The sequence below is a fragment of the Triturus cristatus genome, chromosome 1_2 (genome assembly GCF_964204655.1).
Source record: "Triturus cristatus chromosome 1_2, aTriCri1.1, whole genome shotgun sequence".
NCBI lineage: Eukaryota > Metazoa > Chordata > Amphibia > Caudata > Salamandridae > Triturus > Triturus cristatus.
Genome location: NC_140580.1, coordinates 1159906451 through 1159934440, shown reverse-complemented (window position 1 = coordinate 1159934440; position 27990 = coordinate 1159906451). Strand labels below are relative to the sequence as shown.

The 27990-nt window shown below is 50.4% G+C and overlaps 1 protein-coding gene across 4 annotated transcripts in view; it reads left to right on the top strand.

Moving 5' to 3' along the window:
* The window catches only part of ABL1 (ABL proto-oncogene 1, non-receptor tyrosine kinase), a 317567-nt gene that overhangs the window by 223788 nt on the left and 65789 nt on the right, over nt 1-27990 (top strand). The window lies entirely within an intron of this gene.

Here is a 27990-nt window from a genome sequence, read left to right as displayed (position 1 = left end):
GTGCGTCACCTTTTAATGGGAGTTGTGAGTAACTCGATGCATCGTGTGTTTGATTCAAGCTCACAACTCTATGCAGGTGTTTCTTCCGTGTTTGAATATTTAGTCGCCATACACTTGAGGTAATTGCCATTCATGTGTTGCCCCTGTCTCATGTGTCAACAATGCATGTGTGTGCCATGACAGACATTTGTTTCTAGATGACAGTATGCTCAGTCTAAGTTTGGAGAGAGGGAAGGATTCCATCTCTTCCTATATGTGTAGGTAAAACATTACTGTTGCAATGTTTTTGAAATTCTGTACCTCTGCCTTCTCACCTGAGTTAGGTTTGATTCCAACCCGAAAAATATTGTTTGGTTTTTAAAAAAAACACTGTTGGGTTGTTAAACTTGCCTAAGAACCCAATTACTAGGGGTGGGCGGAATTTGCGTAATCGCGTTACGCAAATCTCCGCGAAACGGTAAAAAATCTCCGCGAACACGCAGAAATTCCGCGAACACGTGGAATTGCTTGTCCGCGATACTTTTTTCCTGTTCGCGATCGCTGTTTGCGTGCTCGGGGTGAAATATCTCGCGAACACGCATATAGAGATCGCGAACAAGCAAAAAATTTCGCGAAGTCGCGGAACGCAGATTTTTGGCCAATTTCGCGTTTTCCGCAGAACGCGAAATTACCCAAATTCCGCAAATTCCGCGAACGGAACGGAATTTACCACCCAGGCCTACCAATTACTCCTTAAATCTGAAAGTCGCTCACAGTGCTCCAAACCAGGGTGAGGTATATGTAATTAAAGACCATAGCAGAGCTCTTACGGGCCCAATTCTCTATCGATCATGCCGTTGATGTGGTCAGCCATGAGTTGGCTTCATGAATAGACTGGTTCTAAGATGGATACAAGATGCCAACTTTACTAATAGTTTCATCAGTCCTCTCTGTTTGAGACGATGACGTCTAATAAAGCGCAACATTGTTCTAAAAATCCAAAATCTCTTCTCCTGTTCGAACTGCTTTTGGTTACTCAGTGTCTTTTTCGGGCCCTCGAACCCTCATGTGCATGACTGGATTTGGAGTTGACTTCCAAGTTCCACAAGCTTAAGCTGCAAACATAGAAATTCGCCTTTCCAGCTCATCATCGTGGTATAGATACACATGTATGACTTCTCACGATCCTCGTGCCGCCATCTCTCCAAGTATTGGTGCTGACATGATCCCAGACAACAGAACTTTAATCTGATATTGTTTGTCATATTCTGAGGTTTTTGAGTTGTCTTCGCTATATTGGGATGTAAAATAGGCCTCCTGGTGTTGCCTGGCGCTCGTTCACGAACACTGGGATGACATCCGCATGAACATCATCTTGAACTTTCTTTGCTGCCTGTTCACTCACCTCAAATCTTGCAGTGGTCCTAAAGTTAATTCTTTCTTGGAGACTAGAAAGGAAACTGAGGATACATGTTAACTTATTCCCTGTTGAGGAACTAATTCTGTGGCGTTTTAAGAAAAGATGCCTCTCTTTCTCTAGTTGCATGTAGTGCCAGTTCATATTCTTGTTCTTGGGTCTAGATTTTTTGGTCTACTCACAGACCGTGTGCAGGATCCACTCATCCAAGGTGATGTCCTCCTTTGTGGGACATCCTTCAGACATTTCATGACGAGAGAGGTGTGGTGGTTGGGCTGAAGAAATACTGGTTCATTTCCGCCTGGCGTTTGGGTCTCTTCGGCTTCTTCCCTTGCTACTCCTTGGTAAGTTCTGCACTTTGGTTGTGATTGAATGTGGTTGTGCCAGGTTTTGACTGGCTGCTGCCCTGAGTGAGTCTTCTATTGTGAAGAATGGTGCTGTGTACTTTGCTGTCTCTTCAAGGTCGCTTTTGGGTTGATGATACTCTGTGGAAAGAACCTCTGTTTTCCAAAGCTGCCATTGCTTTAGCAGACTACCTCCTTTTTCATCCACGGGGTAATCAGAAGGATGCTCACCGTACCATGCTAATGACTTTACACTCAACTTGGTGCTCAGTTCAGAAATCCTGAGCAGGCTTCCTCCATGTGACCGAGCCTGTGCTGGGTTGCCTCCTCTGTGTATGTGCTGATGCAACAAGGTCTTTAGTCTTGTGTAGAAGATGGTCTTTTCCTTATGAGCCCTAGTAGTGCCTCTCTTCGTACGTTCCTTTAGAAGATGTGTTAAATCTCTTCCCCCTACTGGTCACAGCACTACTGGTTACAGCATCTGCTTAATAAAGAAGTGGGATTTGAGATTCCTATTGCATAGGACCAGCTCGCTCCATTTTCTTTCCACTTCCATCCAGCCTTGTAATTTCCTTGTCTGGTGTCAGACCTGCAGTAGCAGCCGGGTTTAAGGATATTTTCTATGCCATTGGTATTGGAGAGCCTGGTCCTGCGTGAGAGGGTATGTAGACGGGGTACCGAATGGGAGACTCTATGTTCGAGGCATATGAGCTGCAGAATTCATACTTGTGCATAGATCGCCATCTGGTGTTGGGCTTGCTTGCACCTTGTTGTTGTCTTGGAAGAAGTCATTTGTAGTCACGAGATAGGTGACTCCTCCCTTGGACGATAGTGCACATGGGCATCGACTCTGAAAGTAATAACAAATCCTAGGCAACAAGAAACCTGGCGAAAATCAGGTTTTAAACATACCAACAAGGACTCAGTGTACTACCAAGAGACATTTAAGAACAATTCATTTTATTCATATTCATCATTTAATTAAAATAGATGTACCAACATCAAAAACAAATAAGACAATAGCAAAATAATCAATATGACCATACATGTTTGTCAATATTGATTCACATAATAAAAAACTTTTTTTATGAAAAACATATAAAGATACATTGTATATATAAAAAAGTCTAGGTAGATGAAGATGTAGATCTCTACGTGCGTTTCGGCGTGACAACGCCTTCTTCAGGAGAAGCCACTTGATATTCTATACAACAAATATAGAACCTCAAAAGTATTGTCCACGATCACAGAAACGGTGAAAGAAACTGTCCTGGGTTTTACGTGGCCCAATCGAGGATGTACGAAAGGGTCAAAATAAGGGGGTATTACGTTGTCCCTTGTATTGATCTGGACAGAGTCAATGATGATCGATAAAATATGCGCTCCAGACGGGTAGACGCTTGAGCCCAAGACGTCTACAGATTGGAATTCGCAAGGGGAATGATAAAACTGAAATAGGTATAATCAGGACTGGAAGTAGGCAGCTATTTTATTTGAAACTGTTGTTTAAAATGTACGGTATGATATGTAGGTCCGTGGGTAACAATAGACTTTACATGCGGTAAAGTACCACTTGGGATAGTGGGGAGCCATGGATCGACATCATGCGTGTCGATGGATACATGGAGCTCAGTACTGCCTCCAGGGACATATCATGGCATCGACTCCACCCTCCAATTGTTTTTTTCCGCCATCGGGTTTGGATGCAACTTCAGCACTCTCGTTCAGTACCCTGTTTTCCAAACCTTTTCGACGCGCAAACCATCGCAAACTCGACGGTATTGTTTTTGTTTGTGTGCCTTTTGACACCCTAGCTCACATACTCGATTCCGGTTGTCGACGCCGGCCGCTGGGCCTATCGACGCCGTTCGTGCCTTCAGCTAATGGAAAGGACTCCATTCAAAAAATGCCCCCAGTGTGGAGCTAATTTCCCATACAGCGACTAACAAAAGGTCTGCAACCTTTGTCTCTTGCCGGAACACGAAGAAAAAGATTGCCAAGCCTGCACCTCCTTCCAGTCCAAAGACTATCCGTGATCGCCGGGCTCGACGACACGTTATGGCGCAACAGGCTGCACCGGTGGCAGAAGATATCTTCGATGACGACCCGACGTTCCAGAGGCAGAGGATTTGGAGGATCTCGACATCGTATCCGAAGTAGATGACTCTGATGACCAGATGACTCCAGGTCAACGAGTGAGTACAACTGCCCCTGCCCCAACCCTACCCGAAAAACAAAAGGCTCCGGTCAAGACTTCGCCTGAAGGCCTTAGTCGCGACCGAAAGAAACCTTCAGAAGCCCCGCCTCCGAAGACAAAGGAGAAGCCTTCCGGCGCTCGGGACCGAGCAAGCCACACGCCGGTGTCCCAAAAACAGTCTGCGCCGAAATCAGAAATGCATCCTACTCCTGCTGTCTCCAAAAAGGCCTTGGCACCGAGCACTTCGGCACCGAAAGACCAAAAGGCCTCGGATCCAAACAAACCTCAAACCTTCGGATCCGAAAAAGATTTTTGACTCGACACCGAAGCCGGAGGACCCAAAAACCCCTTCTAAGGCTCCAGAGCAGAAATCCAAACCACGTCTGGAACCGAAAAAATCAGCGCTGAAAGCAGACGCCATTGAGGAAGAACTGTTTCTAGCAGATCCTATGGATCCGAAACAAAAGACTTTGCATGTGGACCCTAAAACAGGCCATATTCTCAGTATCCCAGCTAAGAAGAGGAAATTGGACACCCCACACACTTCTGAAGTGCCTGTGAAGAAAAAGGATTGTGCAACTTCACCACTAAGACCCTCTTCTCCTGTTCTTCCTGCTCTTCCAACTAAGCCTTCTTCTCTTAGAAAGTCGCCCATACTTCCTCCATACTCGCCACCACCACGGGATGATGACGACTTAGGGGGTGGGGACCCACATAATGACCCTTTCAATGATCCTGATGATGACACAATCATACCACAGGACACATGGGATGACTACGATACCCCTGTAGATCCCCCAGACCTTCATGATGCAGATGCAGACGCCACAAGGCCATCTCCCCCACATGACAACATTCGGTTTAGTCAGCTCATTGATAGGGCTGCCCAATATCATGGTGTCCAAATGCATTCAGACCCCACCGAGGAAGACTTCCTGGTAGATACCTTTGCACAGTCACAAAAGACAGTACAAACACTACCCATGCTCCAAGGTGTCATTAAACATGCACCAGACGTTTTCAAAGACCCTGTCAGGACCAGGATTCTCAATCCTTGGATTGATAAAAATATAAACCCGCCCCCAATGATCCCACCTACATTAAAGATCATCTCCCTTTAGATTCACTAGTGGTCACCAGTGTACAGAAGCGTGCCAACTCTCAAACCTCTGGTGATGCTCCACCTCCAGACAAAAAGTCTAAACTACTAGACGCCTCAGGCAAACGAGTTGCCTCTCACGCTGCTAATCACTGGAGAATAGCTAATGCATAAGCTTTGCTTGCCAGGTATGATTGGGCTCACTACGACAAGCTTGAGGGCCTAATGCAGCATTTGCCTGACCAAATACAAGGCCAAAGCCAATGATTTGATTCAGGAGGGCAAGTTAATCATAAACGCATCCATTAAATGGGCCCTCGATGCCGCAGACACTGCATCTAGATCAATTAACACTAGTGTGTTATTGCGAAGACACGCATGGTTGCGCATTTCTGGTTTCAAATAAGAAGTACAGACTACTATCCTGAATCAGCCGTTCAATCAAGAATACGTTTTTGACCCAGCTGTAGACACGGCATTAGAGAAAATGAAGAAAGACACGGAGACTGCGAAATCTATGGGAGCATTACAGTCTCCTTCAACACGAGGCTCCTTTCGCCGCTCCTTTTATAGAGGTGCATCCAAAAACATCAGCACTGACACTGCTTCTCCCTCCTATAAAAGCCCCACACAAGGGATATTTCAGAGGTGGGTACAGGGGAAATAACAACAAAGGGAGAGGCCGAGGTAACAACACTCGCACCTCCCCCACTAACAAAAAGTGACTTCCCTCCAGACCACTCCACTCCGGTCAGAGGGAGACTCTCACAGTTCCTACCTGTCTGGAATTCCATCACTACAGAGAGGTGGGTAAGACAAATTATCCAGTATGGTTACTGCCTGGAACTTCAACTCCCCCCCCCCCCCCCCCCCCCATACCGCCCAAACAGCGTCCAATGTCCACGGAACATCTAACGCTTCTCAAACAGGAAGTTCTCTCACTGCTTTAAAAGCATGCAATAGAACCAGTTCCCCTAGAACATCAGGGGACGGGAGTTTACTCCCTGTACTTTCTAATCCCCAAAAAGGTTGGTACTCTGACCAATACTAGACCTCAGACCTCTCAATTTCTACATATAGTCGGATCACCTTCACATGATCACTCTCCAACAGGTCCTTCCACTGTTGCAACAAGGTGACTTCCTTGCCACACTAGATCTCAAGGACGCCTACTTCCATATTCACATACACCCTGCTCACAGGAAATATCTAAGGTTTACAGTGGACGGCCAACACTATCAATTCAAGGTTCTCCCATTCGGAGTAACCACAGCACCCAGGGTCTTCACAAAGTGCCTTGCCGTAGTAGCCGCGCACTTGCGGAGACAGCAGATTCATGTGTTTCCATATCTAGATGACTGGCTCATAAAAGCCAAGTCACACAGTCTGTGTTCATCACACTCACCAAACAATTCAGCTGTTACACGACTTAGGGTTCACAATCAACCACACAAAGTCACATCTACAGCCCTCCTACATACGTCAGTATCTAGGGGCCATAATAGATACTTTCACAGCTATAGCATACCCCAATCCAGCCAGGATAGCCAGTATGCAAACCCTCACCACAAAATTTCACCCCGACACTCCCTTCCAGCTAGAGTGTCTATGCAGCTCATAGAGATGATGGCCTCTTGCATTTTCATAGTACCTCATGCAAGACTACAAACGGGCCCCTTACAAGAATGCTTAGCACGTCAGTGGAACCAGGCTCAAGGTCACCTTACAGATCTGGTGTTGGTGGACAGCCGCACACATCGCTCTCTGCAGTGGTAGAACATACAAAACCTTTCCAAAGGGCGGCCGTCCCTTAAGCCAGTTCCACAGATAGTGCTAACAGCGGACGCATCCCTCACCGGCTGGGGAGCTCATCTCCTAAACCATACAATCCAGGGCAAGTGGACCGCTCAACAAAAAGTGCTCCACATCAATCACCTAGAATTACTGGTAATATTTCTAGCGTTAAAAGCATTCCAAGCACATCTTCTCAACAAAACTGTCCTAGTCCGCACAGACAATATGACAGCAATGTATTACATACAGAAACAAGGAGGAACACATTCTTTGTAACTGTCTCTTCTAGCGCAAAGCATATAGAGATGGGCCATTCCACAGACATATAGCTTCTGGCAGAACATCTTCCAGGGGTGCAGAATCAGATTGCGGATCTGCTAAGTAGTCAGACTCAGCAGATACATGAATGGGAGCTTCATCCTCAAGTTCTTCAACCATTTTTCCAAATGTGGGGTCAAACAGACATAGAGCTGTTCGCCACACACTCAAACGCAAAATACCAAACCTTCACCACCAGGTTTCCACACCCGTTGTCCAAAGGCAATGCGATCCGAATGAACTGGTCAGGCAGATTTGCGTATGCTTTTCCGCCACTCCCACTCATTCTGCTAGTAGTACGCAAGCTCAAGCAACAGTCTCTCAAAATAATCCTAGTTGCTCCCACATGGGCATGGAAACCATGGTTCACGACACTCCTCGAACTCTCGGTAGTTCGACACCAAAAGCTACGTCTCTCCCCAAAACTATGGACGCAGAATCATGGAGAGAAAAGGCACACAGATCCAGCAAAGCTGAATCTAGCAATCTGGCTCCTGAAGGCCTAGAGTTTGGTTACCTTAACCTCCCACCGACTGTATGAACATTATCAAAGAGGCCAGATGCCCTACTACTAGAGCTTGCTATGCAGCTAAATGGAAAAGATTTGTCATTTACTGCAATAACAACAAAATTGACCTGCTAGATGCTACCATTCAAAACATCATCTGCTATTTACTACATTTACAAAGATGTAATCTTGCATACTCATCCATAAGATTACATCTGGCTGCCCTTGCCGCTTACCTACAAAACAGACAAAATTTGGCATTGTTTAGAGTACCCGCTATCAAAGCCTTTATGGAAGGCCTTAAAAGGATAATTCCACCAAGACTGCCACCCTCTCCGGTCTGGAACCTAAACGTTGTTCTTACTAGACTCATGGGTCCCCCATTTGAGCCTTTACACAAATGTGAATTACAGTTCCTTACATGGAAAGTCGCAATCACCTCACTCAGGAGAGTAAGTGAGATCCAGGCTTTAACCATACAAGAACCATTCTTACAAATACATTGTAATAAAGTGGTTCTTAGAACAAATCCAAAATTCCTTCCAAAAGTAATCTCTGCTTTCCATCTTAATCAATCGGTAGAATTGCCAGTGTTTTTCCAAAACCCTGATTCTGTAGCGGAGAGAGCTCTTAACACGCTTGACGTCAAAAGAGCTTTACTTTATTACATCGACAGGACTAAAGCCTTTAGAAAGACGAAACAACTGTTTGTAGCTTTCTCTCCACCTCATAAAGGCAACCCCATCTCCAAAGCTGGGATTGCCAGGTGGATAGTCAAATGCATTCAGATATGCTACCAGAAGGCAAAACGCACATTAACAATTCCCCCTAGTGCGCATTCAACAAGCAAACTAGGGGCTTCCATCGCATTCTTAGGGAACATTCCCCTAGAAGACATTTGTAAGGCAGCGACATGGTCTACTACACACACCTTCACCAAACACTATTGTGTAGATGTGCAGGCGAAGCAACAAGCTTCTGTAGACCAGGCTGTTCTTAAGACACTTTTTCAAACCACTGCAACCGATACAGGTGACCACCGCTAGGGGAGACACTGCTGTACAGTCTATGCAAAAGTATGAATTCTGCAGCTCGTATGCCTCAAACGGAAAATGCTACTTACCAGTTTGCATCTGTTCTTGGCATGTAGAGCTGCAGAGATTCATATGCCCACCCGCCTCCCCGGAACCTGTATCTGTTCCAGTGTTATCTCACTTAGATACATTCACATGGACATCTTTTCTGTTTCTTACAAACTCCCTCATTTCCCGTCATGGCGGAAAACAATCTGAGGATGGAGTCGATGCCCATGCGCACTATCGTCCAAGGGAGGAGTCACCAAAAGACTTCTTCCAAGACAACAACAAGGTGCAAGCATCTGAGCCCAACACCAGATGGCGATCTATGCACAAGTATGAATCTCTGCAGCTCTGCATGCCAAGAACAGATGCATACTGGTAAGTAGCATTTTCCTTTCTTTCAATTCTTGGCTCTACGACCTTTGGTGTTGCTGAATTCCTAAAGGTTCCCTGCCTTGCTGTAGGCAGGTCTTGCTCTCTTTGAGGAGGGCTCTTCCTGCTTCGCCTCCATCTGCACGCGAGTGTCACCAGCTCTGTTCAGGACTGTGTGAAACGCAGAGTGCTTGTCTGCGAGTAATTCACAAGTAGAGTGTACTTTGTGTTTGTGGTCAGATGACGGAGTCCAATCCAACTTTGTCCTCGAGTTCTTGGCATCTGGTGGGTTGTTGCTTGCTGTTTGTGTGTAGAGGACACCAGTCCAGTAAAGGTGACTGCACCGACCTGCTGTGGCTCCCTCTCCTTTCTACGTCTCTTCTCTGACGTGGTTTCTTTGTTATAATACGTCTTAACATCTTCATCAAAATATTTTTACGTTGTCATTTTTCCTACGCCTAATGCTTTAGAAATGTTTACTCTAATCAATGATTTTGATGTTAGTACTTCTAATGGATGCTTCAGGCTACACATTCCACACCTTAAGAACACTCCGAGGCGCATGTCTGGTTCCGGAGATGCTCCTACGCTGGCAGGTGGATATGAACTGACTCCATATCACCCCGGAAGTGACGGAGCGGATCTGGGTATAAACGCCACCATCAAGCGCTGACGTTGGTTCCTTCTTCCTGTGCCCGTCGAGGTGGATCCGGTACTCCACTCTTAGCTTTATTAGTCTTCTAACATCTTCAGATTGCTACTGCGACAGTGTGCTAAGGAACGTGTCCACTTCAAAGATGGCAGGAGTCAAACCATGTTGGGACTGCGTGAAGCTGGTGACAATGATGGACCCGCACGATGTGTCTTTGTGGTCCTTGGGGCTTCAGTCACCACTAATGTGCTATTAGTGCCCCCTCATGCACCCAAAGTCACGGGGCTGCTCATGGCCACAGTGGAAGTCCAGTCCCATGAAAAGTACAGTTCCCACTGAAAGTCCAGTTTGAGGACGCTCTGTAAGCATAAGAAAGCCAAATGGGACCCAAGCAATACCTCAATCAAAGTCTGGCGAGAAGGCACCAGGCTGTCAAAGTAAGGATCCTCCCCCTTCAGTATTGACAGAATCTGACCGGGTTCTACAACTAGTCGTGGCTCGCACAGATTTTCTGCGCCTTTGTCTACTCTGCAGCAAATAGTGGCTTTGAAGGAAGGCATGCTGCACCTGTTTCAGGTGCTACCACCCCCCTCATGTGCTTTCAAGCCCCACAGAGCTGCGGTGGCACATGGACTTCTTGGAGCTGGTCTGACCCCCCCGATCCAGCCATTTCCTACCCCCTCCCTCAATGGTCTCTATAGAAGCGAGTTCCACACCAGCTCTGAGGTCCACTCCAGTTCCTTCGTTACAAACTCTCCTGGCACAGGCCCGGCACCCACACAGGTCTTGGTCTCTGAACCGATGTAAGCCCACTCCAGGCATATGTCACGCTGCGAAATCACAAAGGTGCAACCAGTTGTTATTCAGCCGTACTCCAATCCGAGACCTTTGCTGTGATATCAGTGCTACCAGAGTTTAGAGGCTTTCTTCAAAACCAAGTCTTGTGCGATTTAGTACGTACCTAATGTTGTTCGTGATACTGATGGCAAGGAGGAAACTGAAAATTTACTTCCCCTTTATTTTGCTGATGCCTTGTATTTGGATCTATAAAATTCCAGTGGGCTAGACACATCTCCTGAGATGGAAGTAGATTCACCACCTCAGCCACCAACAGAGAAAAGTGGCCATTATTGCATGAAAGGCACATTTGCAAACTGAAGTTCTCCAACAAGGACCATTCTGAACCACTCTGGTCATTCAGTGAACATCCTATCATCTTGACTGGAGGCTAAGCCTCGTTCTGGCCCTCTTGTTAGTCAACCGGTGGCTAGGCGATGTAGACATGCCCCAGGTTACCTGGGTTTTCTGACTAATCCCCCTTACCTGGAAATCCAGATGGTTTATCCACCAACAAAGTAAGGTGAACCGACATTAGTTTCCAGCCAATCCCGCAAATAGAGACAAAAAACAAATCCATGCTCCTGGAAACAAAATGTGCCCCCAGCCAGCTTGGCCCTCCGATCTCTCAACGCAGTGTGCATTTTGGGTAGGAAGGACCTAGTTGACCAAACAATACAAGATGGTCAGGACGCGGCCAAGTATGTACTGCGTGCCGGCTTGGATACCACAGGCTGCTTTGATCGAGCTCTTGGCCCCTGTGTTTCAATTAGCAGGCATGCAGGATGAGAGACAGGCTTTCAGGAGACATGCAAGTCTAGTGCCTCTAATAGGTCTGCTCTCTGGTGTGACCAGGTTATTTACCAAGCAGATTCAGCTCTAGAACGATTTAGGGAAAGTGTCACCACAGCATGATCTTTGGGACGACTGTGTCCAGCCAAGCAACTTCACGAGCAGTATAGAAGGTTCTGGGGCTATTCCAGAGGGTCGCTTATACACAACACCAGTTCTTTTGGCACACAGGACGAGGCTGAGGTCGAGGTCGTCGTACCTGTATGGGTCAACAAACTTCCATCTGTTCCTTCTGTGCTGCAGAGGCTTCTAAGCTACTTTAGTCATTCCAGTTACTTACGCAGCTGCTAGGAGGCAGAATGCATTTCCTTCCTGGCTAGAGATCCATGGTGTCAGACAAATGGATCTTACAAATCATTCAAAGGGGTTACTGTAGGGAGCTGGACTTCTCCCTGCAGATGTCCCCCACACTTCTTACTCCCCTTTGAACTGCTAGATGCCGGTTTTCGTTTCTGGGAGTGCCCTGAAGTGTGCTAACCAGGCCCCAGTGCCAGTGTTCTTTCTCCTAAAATGAAATGCTTAATTTTACCCCAATTGGCAAAGTCTTTTGCACCCCTGTAAGTCATTGGGAAATGGTCCCCTGGTACCCAGGGCTCTGTTGCTAAAGGGGTCACCTAAGGGCTGCAGCATGTATCATGCTGCCCTAAGGGACACAATCTCAAACTACATGCAGACTGCCATTGGAGGATGTGTGAAATGGTGCTTACCCTTTTGAAAACACGACATTGCCTACTCTGTGTGTGCAGTGCCCAGGTACACTGCATGTACTATATGTAAGTCTGCAGCAGGCCCTGGAGCCCTAAGGCAGGGTGCATTATTGTACCTGTGAGGGCAGATAGGTCCCCGTCATGTCCAGTTCCATTGCTGGACATTGCAAGTGATCAGGAAGCCATCTTAAAAGTATGTACTGGCACTGGTCATTACAAGTTACCCAGCTGCACAATGGCTTTTCTGAAAATATTGGTGTTTGCTATCAAACACCTTGTCTCAATAAATATATACTGATGCTAGTATCGAATTTATTGTGACATGCACTAAGAGGGCACCATAGAGGTGCCCCCTGAAAACCTATTGGTCACAGAATGTACTGGGTGGCTGTTGTTGCCCACCCTGCCACCACAGACAAGTTTCCGACGCCCGTAGGTAAAAGCCCGCTCTCAGAGGCCAGAAACTATGCCTACTCCGGAGGAAGGTGTCTACACCCCTTCTAGTAGGATGGCTAGTAATTTAGCATATCAAGGCCAGGGGCTTCAAATCCCCTGCCACCTTTGATATGCAACCCTGAATTGCGCCCAGACCTGGGTAATGCCACCCCTGCCCTGGGGCCCATTTGGCACCAGAGCAGGTGGGAAATGAGCTAGTCAGTAGACGTGTCCCAGGCAAGGCACACTCCTAAGGTGGGCCACCTGAAGAGGACCATCGAAAAAGGGTTTCACCATCTTGGTTTTTGTGAAACTAGGAACTCTGGGTCAGGATTATGCCCACTTGTCACAGGAAGTGGTCATATCGGGGTGCAGGCACCCCAGGGGTAAGTAGCTCATTAACTACTACCCTACACTCCCCTTAACGCCCCTAAGTTCAGTATACGATACCATATCAACAGATTTGTCTACCTGGGAACGAAGGACTAAAGAGCCAACTACGCAAGAACTGTGAACCAGCTCCAAATCTGGCGCCAAACCCTGCCTGGCTGCGGCTTTCCAGACCATTGAAAAGACCCGACTCGTCCAGAAGCTGCGTATCCTCATAAAGTCTGGGAGGACAGTCCAGCGCTTTAACAACCTCGCTGCATCTTCCTTGGAGTGGAGAAGCCACTACCCTGCAACAGCACGCACCGGCCGCATGTATCCGGTACTCTGTTTTGCTGGCCACCTTATCCACCAAGGGAGCATCTTGCCAGGAGTAGGTCGCTGCGGTTCTAGGAGATCAGCCCTGTCTCTTCAGCGAGTTTTGAGATGCTAAACCTTCCAGGAGCCTCCCAGTACCACTACCGTGGGTACCAGAGCATTTGTCGCAACCAAGGCTTGTTGAGTGACCAGCCCGAACACCTCCACCTCCATAGCCGAAATGCTGACGAGGGACTTCAGGATCAATGAGGCTTGCACCAAGTGTGGCCCTGCTGTCCTGTTTTCTTGCCCTCTCCAGGTCACACAAATAAAGTGAGAGCCTCAACACAAGTGACCTGTTGGACAAAACACCTACAAACCCGAGCCCCACAGCCCGGGTTCACAGCAACCGGTGGTGTCCCTTTGCCCAAGAGACCCACAAGAGCTGTGCCCCCCTCTGGGTTCTACTGGACTTGTGCCCAAGTCCCCACTTGCAGCCTTTCTTTTATAGGTACCCTTCCGTTGACTTTTAACGCGTAGCTCTTGAGGTTGCCAAAGCGACCAGGACCTCTGCACCTGGACCCACCAGGGCAGGGAAACCGAGCTGCTGGTGGTTTCTTGTACCTTGGCTCCTAAATACTTTAAGTCCCAAAAGACACCCTCCAGAAACTCTCGCAAGCATATGTATGCAGAGGGCTTCTCCCATCGGATACGCTTACCACGTTCGAGGCTCATACCTCAAAAAAAGTTATTTGAGCATTTTACTGTTTTACTGTAAACATCATATCTCCAAAAATACTTCCTTGATTCTGATGATCTTGACGTCTAAAATCATATAAAAGTCTGTTATTTTTCTAAGTTGGTCTCAAATATTTTCTTGTGTGTCTCATTTATTGAGTCTGTGTGTGCAACAAATGTTTAACACTCCCTCTGTTAAGCCTAAGCTGCTCTCCCACACTACCACAAATAGAGACCTTGAGATTATGAATCTCATGTGATGTGCGTTCATGGTCTATTCCTTGGCATGATATTCGCAATCATGGTTTACCGCTAGATGTTCTGGTCACATTTATGATGCGCTGCATATTGGGTGTCCATGGTGAACCTCTGGAAGTGCGGGTCACATTCATTGTGAACTAAGCTACTCCTGAGGCGGAAGCCGGGAGACAACAAACGCACTTTTTAAAACTTATTTCTTGTGTCACTGTTTGATATAAAAACTGTATTTTAAACCTGCGCACTCACCCTTCAGGCTTCTCCTCCTGGGCTAGTAGCACGCTGGAACAGCGAACCTTTCGCTGCAACGAGGCCGCCAGAAAAAGTCAATTCTGCCGCCATTACCGGCGAGGATCAGAGGCCACGCCCACTTGCAGGCCACGCCCACCCGCCCGAGTATATAAACGCTGCCGACAGCGCGACCTAGCTAGAACTAAGCTACTCCTGAGGCGGAAGCCGGGAGACAACAAACGCACTTTTTAAAACTTATTTCTTGTGTCACTGTTTGATATAAAAACTGTATTTTAAACCTGCGCACTCACCCTTCAGGCTTCTCCTCCTGGGCTAGTAGCACGCTGGAACAGCGAACCTTTCGCTGCAACGAGGCCGCCAGAAAAAGTCAATTCTGCCGCCATTACCGGCGAGGATCAGAGGCCACGCCCACTTGCAGGCCACGCCCACCCGCCCGAGTATATAAACGCTGCCGACAGCGCGACCTAGCTAGAACTAAGCTACTCCTGAGGCGGAAGCCGGGAGACAACAAACGCACTTTTTAAAACTTATTTCTTGTGTCACTGTTTGATATAAAAACTGTATTTTAAACCTGCGCACTCACCCTTCAGGCTTCTCCTCCTGGGCTAGTAGCACGCTGGAACAGCGAACCTTTCGCTGCAACGAGGCCGCCAGAAAAAGTCAATTCTGCCGCCATTACCGGCGAGGATCAGAGGCCACGCCCACTTGCAGGCCACGCCCACCCGCCCGAGTATATAAACGCTGCCGACAGCGCGACCTAGCTAGAACTAAGCTACTCCTGAGGCGGAAGCCGGGAGACAACAAACGCACTTTTTAAAACTTATTTCTTGTGTCACTGTTTGATATAAAAACTGTATTTTAAACCTGCGCACTCACCCTTCAGGCTTCTCCTCCTGGGCTAGTAGCACGCTGGAACAGCGAACCTTTCGCTGCAACGAGGCCGCCAGAAAAAGTCAATTCTGCCGCCATTACCGGCGAGGATCAGAGGCCACGCCCACTTGCAGGCCACGCCCATCCTCCCTCTCTACCTCCCTTAAGGATGTGCATTCATCGGACGCGCAGCGGACGGGCGCAGCGGGCGCGCCGTTTGCGCGCCGAAGGCGCGCCTAAGGCAAGCCCGTCTTCGCCCGTCCTCGCCAAGTCATCGCCTCTCGCCACCCCCCCTGGTTCGCCCAGACCTTGTCATCGCATACGCTATGACGGTAAGGAACTTCTACTTCTGAACCCCTACCAAAAATGCCCTAACACCACTGGCATCCTAGGTCTTACGCATTTACAATGCACCCACTGCCACTTCTCCACCAACGCACCCACCAGGGTACGGTGTGACCCCCCTAATACTACAATACCGCCACTAAGGATACTCCAACTAAATTGCAGATCCCTCGTCAAACACCACCCGGAGGTGAACACGCTTCTTCAGGATGAAAACCCCGACGTTTTATTTCTATGTGAAACATGGCTCCAAGATAGCTTGACCACCATCCCCAACCTATCACTGCCAGAGGAGTTTAATCTGGTCACCGTCAATCGTGATTCACGCGGCGGCGGCATTGCCATCATCTATAAAAAACAACTGACCTGCTCCTTTGTTAAGGAACCTCTTCAAGATTGTGAATGCGCCCAATTTAAAATTAGTGTGACCCCCCAATTCATGTTATCTGGTCTATATATCTATCGCCCTCCAGGCCAGGCCACTAAATTCATTAACGCCCTTCTCGAAACGGCGACAACGCTCACCACTAAGTTCGCCAACTTCACCATCCTAGGTGACCTGAATTTACACTTCGATGCGACGGGTGATAATACCATCATTAATCTTCTTGCCGACCTCTCGGCTCTGCAATTGAATTCCCTTGTCCACACCTCTACCCATATAGCTGGACACACCCTAGATCCGATCTTCTCTAACGTACAAGAGGCAGCAGCAGAAACCCCCATCCCTATGGGATGGACGGATCACCACCTAGTTAAAATGAGTGTCCCGGCACCCCAACGTCAACGCAAAACCGAATCCCTTCAGAGTCTAAAAAGACCTTGGCACAAACTTTCCCCACCCGACCTACATAAAACCCTTGGTGAATTCCAACATGAAGGTAACCAGAATATAGACGCGATCTACTCCTCGTTCACCACCTGGATTAGCAACGGCCTCGACACTCTCATCCCGGCCAGGCCGTCGAAAGGACGCAATACACCCTCCAACCCATGGTTCGACGACACCCTTAGGACTATGCGCAAGGAGTGTAAAAAGGCTGAGCGCATCTGGAGGAAACAATATGCTAACCAGGATAAGGCGGTGTATCTATCCAAGCTCAAGACCTATCACAAGGCTAGTAGATCCTCCCGTGCTTCTTTTTACTCTAACAAAATTAATTCCAATGCGAACCCATCCAAAATCATTTTTAAACTTGTGAAAGAGCTCCAAAGCCCTAGGACGCCCCCCCCAAAAATTTCCTCCCACGAGCAATGTGAACAGCTTGCAACCTATTTCATCGAAAAAATTCAGAAAATTTACGCAACCTTTCCGCAGACTGCTCCTCTCAAGGAAGTTCCCATGACCACGACCCCTAAAATCTTACCTCTGTCCCTAATCCCTGCCATCACCGCTGCAGACCTGACCAAACTAGGCAAGAAAGTGGAGTCTGGCTCTCCAGCGGATCCCATGAGCCCTTCCCATTTCATGTCTTCAATGGACTTCTTTTCATCCCCCATGCTGAACATCCTCAACATCTCCTTCGCCACAGGACTCGTACCCATCGCTTGGAAACAAGCATGGGTATCACCGATAATTAAAAAACCCACCCTGGACCCCACCAAGCCAGAAAACTTTCGGCCCATTTCCCTTCTCCCATGGATGTCCAAAATTGCCGAAACCCATGTAAATGAGTCTCTGTCGAAACACCTGGACAATCATGGAATCCTGGACCCTTCTCAAAATGGCTTCCGTGCAGGCCACAGTACGGAGTCTGCCCTACTAGCTACCTCGGAGCGTCTCCGGATGATTCTAGATGCCGGTCATAGTGCTGCGCTGATTCTCCTCGATCTCAGCGCAGCCTTTGACACGGTATCTCATAACATCCTGCTAGAACGTCTGGAGACTACCGGTGTGACTGGCCCGGCACTTGCATGGTTCCGATCCTTTTTCAAGGATAGATCATTCAAGGTGTCTGCCCCTCCTTACCTCTCTAAACCTCACCCCATCGCTCAGGGGGTTCCACAGGGTTCAGCGCTGAGCCCCTCCCTCTTCAACCTATACGTCCAGCCACTCACGGACGTAGCTAGAGAATGGGGGCTCACGCTTGTATCATACGCGGACGACACCCAGTTGGTTGTCACCCTCTCGGAAAGCCCGTCCGCCATGGCATCCAACTTCAAAGAGGGTATGTCTGCTGTGGCTCGCTGGATGACGGACAACTACCTCCAACTCAACGCCGGAAAAACCGAGGTGCTCCTCCTGGGCCGTAACATCAGCCTTTGGAACGAGCACTGGTGGCCGTCATCCTTAGGCAACACCCCACTCCCCAAAAGCTGTGTGAAAAATCTGGGAGTCTGGGTTGATGCCAACCTTAGTTTCCAATCCCACACAAAAAAGGTGGCAGCCACCTGCATAGGCCTTTTAAGGAACCTCAGGCCCATACTTGGGCTCTTCGATGCCAAGGCCCGCCAGCTCATTATCCAGGCCACCATTCTATCACGCCTGGACTACGCTAATGTCCTCCTGTTGGGAGCTAATAAAGCGGAAACAGCCAGATTCCAACGCATTCAAAATGCGGCAGCTAGAACGCTGGTTGGCCTCCCACGGAGGTGCTCAGCCAGAGCCACCATCCGCAAGCTCCACTGGCTACCCGTGGACCACAGAATCCAATTCAAGGCCTTAGTCATGATCTTTAAGATCGTGAAACTGGGAAGCCCCCCTCTGCTCCGAAGCCTTGTCCAACCCTACGCCCCTGGCCGTGCTCTTCGCTCTACCAACCAACTCCTCCTGTCAATCCCTAGGTTTCGACTTTGCCGAACTGGAGGCCGCTCCTTTGGGGTCCTTGGCCCCAAACTGTGGAACGATCTCCCCCTCAGCATTCGCACTATTGACTCCCTCCCTGCTTTTCGCAAAGCAATTAAGACTTATCTCTTCCCTGCTGCCTAGTTACCCCTCCCCCTCCACCTCAGATTAGTTTGTCTGTTCTTAGCGCCGGGACACCCCTTTGCCGGGGTAGCTGTTGCGCTCTACCAAATCAATCAAATCAAATCAAATTGTGTACCCCTTTATGGGTGTCCATGGTGTACCTCTGGAAGTGTGGGTCACATTCATTGTGTACCCCTTTATGGGTGTCCATGGTGTACCTCTGGAGGTGCCGGTCGAATTAATCATATACCTCTTTATGGGTGTCCACGGTGTACCTCTTTAAGTGCGGGCCACATTCATCGTGTACCTCTTGAAGTGCGGGCCACATTCATCGTGTACCTCTTGAAGTGCGGGTCACGTTCATCAAAAACCCTTTATGGGTGTTCATGAGTACTTCTCAAAGTCCTGGTCACAATCATTGTATACCCCTTCATGGGTGTTCATGGTGTACCTCTCGAAGTGTGGGTTTCATTGTGTACCCTTTATGGGTGTCCATCTTGTACCTCTCAAAGTGCAGGTCACATTCATGGGGTACCCCTTCATGGGTGTTCATGGCGTACCTCTCGAAGTGCGGGTCACGTTCATTGTGTACCCCTTTAAGGGTGTTCTTTTCAGTACCTCTCGAAGGGTGGGTCCCGTTCATTGTGTACCCCTTAACGGGTATCCATGTTGTACCTCTCGAAGTGCTGTTCACATTCATCGTGTACCCCTTCATGGGTGTTCATGGTGTACCTCCTGAAGTGTGGGTCACATTCGTCGTGTACCCGTTTATGCCCTGGACAGTTGGTATTACTTGTGCACACCTTAGAGGGACATTCCTTGTGCTTCCTTGACATGTTCCAGTCACATTGTACTGTCAGTTCTGCACTGCACCTTTCACAAGCACTTCTTGCTGTGTTATACCAGGACTTTCTCTGCTGAAGCTGAATTGACCACACGTCCCATGCTCTGCTGCAGCTGGATTCACACATATCCCATGCTCTGCTGCAGCTCAGCTCCCCACATATCCCATGCTCTGCTGCAGCTGGATTCACACATATCCCATGCTCTGCTGCAGCTCCACTCCCCACATATCCCATGCTCTACTACAGCTGGATTCACACATATCCCATGCTCTGCTGCAGCTGGATTCACACATATCCCATGCTCTGCTGCTGCTCCACTCCCCCACATATCCCACGCTGTGGTGCAGCTGGATTCACACATATCCCATGCTCTGCTGCAGCTGGATTCACACATATCTCATGCTCTGCTGCAGCTCCACTTCCCCACGCTCTGCTGCAGCTGGATTCACACCTATCCCATGCTCTGCTGCTGCTCCACTCCCCCACATATCCCACGCTGTGGTGCAGCTGGATTCACACATATCCCATGCTCTGCTGCAGCTGGATTCACACATATCTCATGCTCTGCTGCAGCTCCACTCCCCCACGCTCTGCTGCAGCTGGATTCACACCTATCCCATGCTCTGCTGCAGCTGGATTCACACATATCCCATGCTCTGCTGCAGCTAGATTCACACATATCCCATGCTCTGCTGCAGCTAGATTCACACATATCCCATGCTCTGCTGCAGCTGGATTCACACATTTCCCATGCTCTGCTGCAGTTGGATTCACACATATCCCATGCTCTGCTGCAGCTCCACTCCCCACATATCCCACGCTGTGGTGCAGCTGGATTCACACATATGCCATGCTCTGCTGCAGCTAGATTCACACATATCCCATGCTCTGCTGCAGCTAGATTCGCACATATCCCATGCTCTGCTGCAGCTGGATTCACACATATGCCATGCTCTGCTGCAGCTAGATTCACACATATCCCATGCTCTGCTGCAGCTCAGCTCCCCACATATCCCATGCTCTGCTGCAGCTGGATTCACACATATCCCATGCTCTGCTACAGCTCCACTCCCTCACATATCCCACGCTGTGGTGCAGCTGGATTCACCACATATCCCACGCTGTGCTGCAGCTCCACTCCCCACATATCCCATGCTCTGCTGCAGCTGGATTCACACATATCCCATGCTCTGCTACAGCTCCACTCCCCCACATATCCCACGATGTGGTGCAGCTGGATTCACCACATATCCCACGCTGTGCTGCAGCTCCACTCCCCACATATCCCATGCTCTGCTGCAGCTGGATTCATACATATCCCATGCTCTGCTGCAGCTGGATTCATACATATCCCATGCTCTGCTGCAGCTGTATTCACCACATATCCCATGCTCTGCTGCAGCTGGATTCATACATATCCCATGCTCTGCTGCAGCTGTATTCATAACATAACCCGTGCTCTGCTGCAGCTGGATTCACACATATCCCATGCTCTGCTACAGCTGGATTCACACACATCCCATGCTCTGCTGCAGCTGGATTCACACATAACCCAGGCTCTGCTGCAGCTGGATTCACCACATAACCCGTGCTCTGCTGCAGCTGGATTCACACATAACCCGTGCTCTGCTGCAGCTGGATTCACACATAACCCGTGCTCTGCTGCAGCTGGATTCACACATATCCCATGCTCTGCTGCAGCTGGATTCACACATATCCCATGCTCTGCTGCAGCTGGATTCACACATATCCCGTGCTCTGCTGCAGCTGGATTCATCACATAACCCGTGCTCTGCTGCAGCTGGATTCACACATAACCCGTGCTCTGCTGCAGCTGGATTCACACATATCCCATGCTCTGCTGCAGCTGGATTCACACATATCCCATGCTCTGCTGCAGCTGGATTCACACATATCCCATGCTCTGCTACAGCTGGATTCACACATATCCCATGCTCTGCTGCAGCTGGATTCACACATAACCCATGCTCTGCTGCAGCTGGATTCACCACATAACCCGTGCTTTGCTGCAGCTGGATTCACACATATCCCGTGCTCTGCTGCAGCTGGATTCAAACATATCCCATGCTCTGCTGCAGCTGGATTCACCACATATCCCATGCTCTGCTGCAGCTGGATTCACACATATCCCATGCTCTGCTGCAGCTCAGCTCCCCACATATCCCATGCTCTGCTGCAGCTGGATTCACACATATCCCATGCTCTGCTGCAGCTGGATTCACACATATCCCATGCTCTGCTACAGCTGGATTCACACATATCCCATGCTCTGCTGCAGCTGGATTCACACATAACCCATGCTCTGCTGCAGCTGGATTCACCACATAACCCGTGCTTTGCTGCAGCTGGATTCACACATATCCCGTGCTCTGCTGCAGCTGGATTCAAACATATCCCATGCTCTGCTGCAGCTGGATTCACCACATATCCCATGCTCTGCTGCAGCTGGATTCACACATATCCCATGCTCTGCTGCAGCTCAGCTCCCCACATATCCCATGCTCTGCTGCAGCTGGATTCACCACATATCCCATGCTCTGCTGCAGCTGGATTCACCAGAAAACCTATGCTCTGCTGCAGCTGAATTCACACATACCCCATGCTGTGCTGCAGTAACAGCCACCGTCCGTCCCTTGCTGTGTCAGTGGCCATGTAATTCCTGCTATGCCCTGTTCCCTCCTGGTGTTTGCTTTTCCAAGTGATCGTCAGAAGATCCATGGCCCTTGGAAATACATGAGCCTCGAGACATTTGTTTGGATAGAGCGCCATCTGCTGGCTAATTTCCATTACGGAAAACATATGACCGCTCCATTTGAGCTTCTTTGCTAGTGTTCTGTGATTCTCTGCTTTGTCACGATTTAGCCCTATTTGTGATTTTTGTGTCGGGCACATGGGCCTCTGACAGTTATAAGTTTAGGGATCCCCCATCCAGTGTCTTTTGCCGTTGACATGGCATGTAGGTAACTCGTGGAGGTGGTGGCTGTGTTCTGAGAAGGTCACTGTCTGCCTGTCTAGGAAGCCACATGTCACCCGAGGTAACCTTTAACGAGAAGTGGCATGGCACTGCGAGCACCCTGCGAGACCCCACCCCGTGCCCCTGTGCCGGGACCCCCTCCTCCCTGCGCCGGGACCCACCCCTGTGCCGGGACCCCACCCCCCTGTGCCCTTGCTCCAGAACCACACGCCCGTGCCCCTGCACCGGGACCCCCTCCTCCTTCTGCCCTGCACCGGGACCCCCTCCTCCCCGTGCCGGGGCACCCCATCCCCCTGTGCTGGGACCCCCCTCCCCCTGAGCCAGGTCCCACCCCGTGCCTGGACTCCCCACCCCCCTGCACCAGGACACAGCCCCGTGGCCTCCTGGAGTGAGGTGGTGTCGTTGTGGCAGACGGGCTCATCTTGAGTGTAGGAAGTCACATGTCACCCGAGGTAACATTTAACGAGAAGTGGCATGGCATTGCGAGAACCCTGCTCCGGGACCCCTCTGCCTCTACACCTTACCCCTCATGCCCCTGCCACGGGTCCCTACCCCCCGTGCCCCTGTCCCGGGTCCCTACCCCCCGTGCCCCTGTCCCGGGTCCCTACCCCCCGTGCCCCTGTGCCGGGTCCCTACCCCCCGTGCCCCTGTCCCGGGTCCCTACCCCCTGAGCCCCTGCACCGGGACCCTACTCCCCTGCGCCAGGACCCCACCCCCGTGCCCTCTGTGCCGGGACCCCACTCCCCCGTGCCCCTGCGCTGAGAAATCCTCCGCCCTTGCGCCAGGAACCACTCCCCCTCGCTCCTGCGCCGGGACCCCCTCCCCCCTGCGCCGGGACCCCTTCCTTCCTGCGCCAGGATCCCCCACCCCCTGTGTGCCTGTGCTGGGAGCCAGCCCCTGTGCCCTCTGTGCCGGGACCCCACCCCCTTGTGCCCTCTGCGCCGGGACCCCACCCCCTTGTGCCCTCTGCGCCGGGACCCCACCCCCTTGTGCCCTCTGCGCTGGGGCCCCACACCCCCGTGCCCTTGCGCCCGGACCCCCATGACCCTGCACCCGGACCCCCTCCCTCTGTGCTCCCGGACCCCCTCCCTCTGTGCTCCTGCACCCGGACCCCCTCCCTCTGTGACCCTGCGCCCGGACCCCCTCCCCCGTGCCCGGACCCCCTCCCCCATGTCTCTGCGCTTCTGCAGTGTGTTAAAATGTCCACTCAACAAGACTCCCTCCCGTGGTCTCCTGGAGAGAGGTTGTGGCAGACGGGCATATCTTCAGTGTAGGATTGCAGGAGAGGGGTGGTTGTGAATGACGGGTGGATCATATGCGTCAAGGCTGGCATGTTTGGGTCATGTGAACAGTTGAGTCTTAAATTATTTGAAGGTTGAGTCGTCTTAGAGGAGAGGTAGTTCTTGAGTTGTTTGCAGGCAGTGAGGTCGGGTTGTTGTAGAGGACAGGTAGGTAGTTGCGTTGTTTGCAGGCAGGGAGGTCTGGTTGTTGTAGAGGACAGGTAGGTAGTTGCATTGTTTGCAGGCAGGGAGGTTCGGTTGTTGTAGAGGACAGGTAGGTAGTTGTGTTTGCAGGCAGGGAGGTCGTGTTGTTGTAGAGGACGGGTAGGTAGTTGCGTTGTTTGCAGTCAGGGAGGTCTGGTTGTTGTAGAGGACAGATAGGTAGTTGCGTTGTTTGCAGGCAGGGAGGTTGGGTTGTTGTAGAGGACAGGTAGGTAGTTGTGTTTGCATGCAGGGAGGTTGGGTTGTAGAGGACAGGTAGGTAGTTGTGTTTGCAGGCAGGGAGATCGGGTTGTTGTAGAGGACAGGTAGGTAGTTGTGTTTGCAGGCAGGGAGGTCTGGTTGTTGTAGAGGACAGGTAGGTAGTTGCGTTTTCAGGCAGGGAGGTTGGGTTGTTGTAGAGGGTAGGTAGTTGTGTTTGCAGGCAGGGAGGTTGGGTTGTTGTAGAGGACAGGTAGGTAGTTGCGTTGTTTGCAGGCAGGGAGGTTGGGTTGTTGTAGAGGACAGGTAGGTAGTTGCGTTTGCAGGCAGGGAGGTTGGGTTGTTGTAGAGGACAGGTAGGTAGTTGTGTTTGCAGGCAGGGAGGTGGGGTTGTTGTAGAGGACAGGTAGGTAGTTGCGTTGTTTGCAGGCAGGGAGGTCGGGTTGTTGTAGAGGACAGGTAGGTAGTTGCGTTGTTTGAAGGCAGGGAGGTCTGGTTGTTGTAGAGGACAGGTAGGTAGTTGTGTTTGCAGGCAGGGAGGTTGGGTTGTTGTAGAGGACAGGTAGGTAGTTGTTTGCAGGCAGGGAGGTTGGGTTGTTGTAGAGGACAGGTAGGTAGTTGTGTTTGCAGGCAGGGAGGTTGGGTTGTTGTAGAGGACAGGTAGGTAGTTGTGTTTACAGGCAGAGAGGCTGGGTTGTTGTAGAGAACAGGTAGGTAGTTGAATTACAGGCAGGGAGGTTGGGTTGTTGCAGAGGACGGGTAGGTAGTTGCGTTGTTGGCAGAGAGGTTGGGTTGTTGTAGAGGACAGGTAGGTAGTTGCGTTGTTTGCAGGCAGGGAGGTCGTGTTGCAGAGGACGGGTAGGTAGCTGCATTGTTTGCAGGCAGGGAGGTCGTGTTGTAGAGGACGGGTAGGTAGTTGCGTTGTTTGCAGGCAGGGAGGTTGGGTTGTTGTAGAGGACAGGTAGGTAGTTGCGTTTTTTGCAGGCAGGGAGGTTGGGTTGTTGTAGAGGACAGGTAGGTAGTTGCGTTTTTTGCAGGCAGGGAGGTTGGGTTGTTGTAGAGGACAGGTAGGTAGTTGCGTTTGCAGGCAGGGAGGTTGGGTTGTTGTAGAGGACAGGTAGGTAGTTGTGTTTGCAGGGAGGTTGGGTTGTTGTAGAGGACAGGTAGGTAGTTGCGTTGTTTGCAGGCAGGGAGGTCGGGTTGTTGTAGAGGACAGGTAGGTAGTTGCGTTGTTTGAAGGCAGGGAGGTCTGGTTGTTGTAAAGGACAGGTAGGTAGTTGTGTTTGCAGGCAGGGAGGTTGGGTTGTTTAGAGGACAGGTAGGTAGTTGTTTGCAGGCAGGGAGGTTGGGTTGTTGTAGAGGACAGGTAGGTAGTTGCGTTTGCAGGCAGGGAGGTTGGGTTGTTGTAGAGGACAGGTAGGTAGTTGCGTTGTTTGCAGGCAGGGAGGTCGTGTTGCAGAGGACGGGTAGGTAGCTGCATTGTTTGCAGGCAGGGAGGTCGTGTTGTAGAGGACGGGTAGGTAGTTGCGTTGTTTGCAGGCAGGGAGGTCGGGTTGTTGTAGAGGACAGGTAGGTAGTTGCGTTGTTTGAAGGCAGGGAGGTCTGGTTGTTGTAAAGGACAGGTAGGTAGTTGTGTTTGCAGGCAGGGAGGTTGGGTTGTTTAGAGGACAGGTAGGTAGTTGTTTGCAGGCAGGGAGGTTGGGTTGTTGTAGAGGACAGGTAGGTAGTTGTGTTTGCAGGCAGGGAGGTTGGGTTATTGTAGAGGACAGGTAGGTAGTTGTGTTTACAGGCAGAGAGGCTGGGTTGTTGTAGAGAACAGGTAGGTAGTTGAATTACAGGCAGGGAGGTTGGGTTGTTGCAGAGGACGGGTAGGTAGTTGCGTTGTTGGCAGGGAGGTTGGGTTGTTGTAGAGGACAGGTAGGTAGTTGCGTTGTTTGCAGGCAGGGAGGTCGTGTTGCAGAGGACGGGTAGGTAGCTGCATTGTTTGCAGGCAGGGAGGTCGTGTTGTAGAGGACGGGTAGGTAGTTGTGTTGTTTGCAGGCAGGGAGGTTGGGTTGTTGTAGAGGACAGGTAGGTAGTTGCGTTTTTTGCAGGCAGGGAGGTTGGGTTGTTGTAGAGGACAGGTATGTAGTTGCGTTGTTTGCAGGTAGGGAGGTCGTGTTGCTGTAGAGGACGGGTAGGTAGTTGCGTTGTTTGCAGGCAGGGAGGTCTGGTTGTTGTAGAGGACAGGTAGGTAGTTGCGTTGTTTGCAGGCAGGGAGGTCGTGTTATAGAAGGCGGGTAGGTAGTTGCGTTGTTTGCAGGCAGGGAGGTTGGGTTGTTGTAGAGGACAGGTAGGTAGTTGCATTGTTTACAGGCAGGGAAGTCGTGTTGTAGAGGACGGGTAGGTAGTTGCGTTGTTTGCAGGCAGGGAGGTTGGGTTGTTGTAGAGGACAGGTAGGTAGTTGTGTTTGCAGGCAGGGAGGTTGGGTTGTTGTAGAGGACAGGTAGGTAGTTGCGTTGTTTGCAGGCAGGGAGGTTGGGTTGTTGTAGAGGACGGGTAGGTAGTTGCGTTGTTTGCAGGCAGGTAGGTTGGGTTGTTGTAGAGGACAGGTAGGTAGTTGCGTTGTTTGCAGGCAGGGAGGTTGGGTTTTTGTAGAGGACAGGTAGGTAGTTGCATTTTTTGCTGGCAGGGAGGTTGGGTTGTTGTAGAGGACAGATATGCAGTTGCGTTGTTTGCAGGCAGGGAGATCGTGTTGTAGAGGACGGGTAGGTAGTTGCGTTTTTGCAGGCAGGGAGGTTGGGTTATTGTAGAGGACGGGTAGGTAGTTGCGTTGTTTGCAGGCAGGGCGGTCGTGTTGTTGTAGAGGACGGGTAGGTAGTTGCGTTGTTTGCAGGCAGGGAAGTTGGGTTGTTGTAGAGGACAGGTAGGTAGTTGTGTTTGCAGGCAGGGAGGTTGGGTTGTTGTAGAGGACTGAGGGAGGATGGGGGTTTGCCTTGGTTGTTCAGAACTCTGGGTACCTACAGAGCACTTTTGAGTGGGATGGAGTGTTTAGAGAGAGTGCTCAGCACTCTGGGAACCTGTAGGGCACACTGGAATGGGGTGGAGTGTTCAGAGAGTGGCACTGGGGCTGCCCAGCACTCTGGGTATCTGCAGCGCACACTGGAATGGGATGGAGTGTTGAGAGAGAGAGTCGCACAGAGGCTGCCCAGCACTCTGGGTATCTGCAGGGCACACTGGAATGGGGTGGAGTGTTGAGAGAGTGGCACTGAGTCTGCCCAGCGCTCTGGGTATCTGCAGGGCACACTGGAATGGGGTGGAGTGTTCAGAGAGTGGCACTGGGGCTGCCCAGCACTCTGGGTATCTGCAGCGCACACTGGAATGGGATGGAGTGTTGAGAGAGAGAGTGGCACTGGGGCTGCCCAGCACTCTGGGTATCTGCAGCGCACACTGGAATGGGGTGGAGTGTTGAGAGAGTGGCACTAGGGCTGCCCATCACTCTGGGTATCTGCAGCACACACTGGAATGGGGAGGAGTGTTGAGAGAGAGAGTCGCACGGAGGCTGCCCAGCACTCTGGGTATCTGTAGGGCACACTGGAATGGGGTAAAGTGTTGAGAGAGTGGCACTAGGGCTGCCCAGCACTCTGAGTATCTGCAGCACACACTGGAATGGGGTGGAGTGTTCAGAGAGAGTTGCTCTGGGGCTGCTCAGGACTCTGGGTATCTGCAGCGCACACTGAAATGGGATGGAGTGTTGGGAGAGAGTGGCATTGGGGCTGCCAGCACTCTGGGTATCTGCATGGCACACATGTATGACTGGAATGGG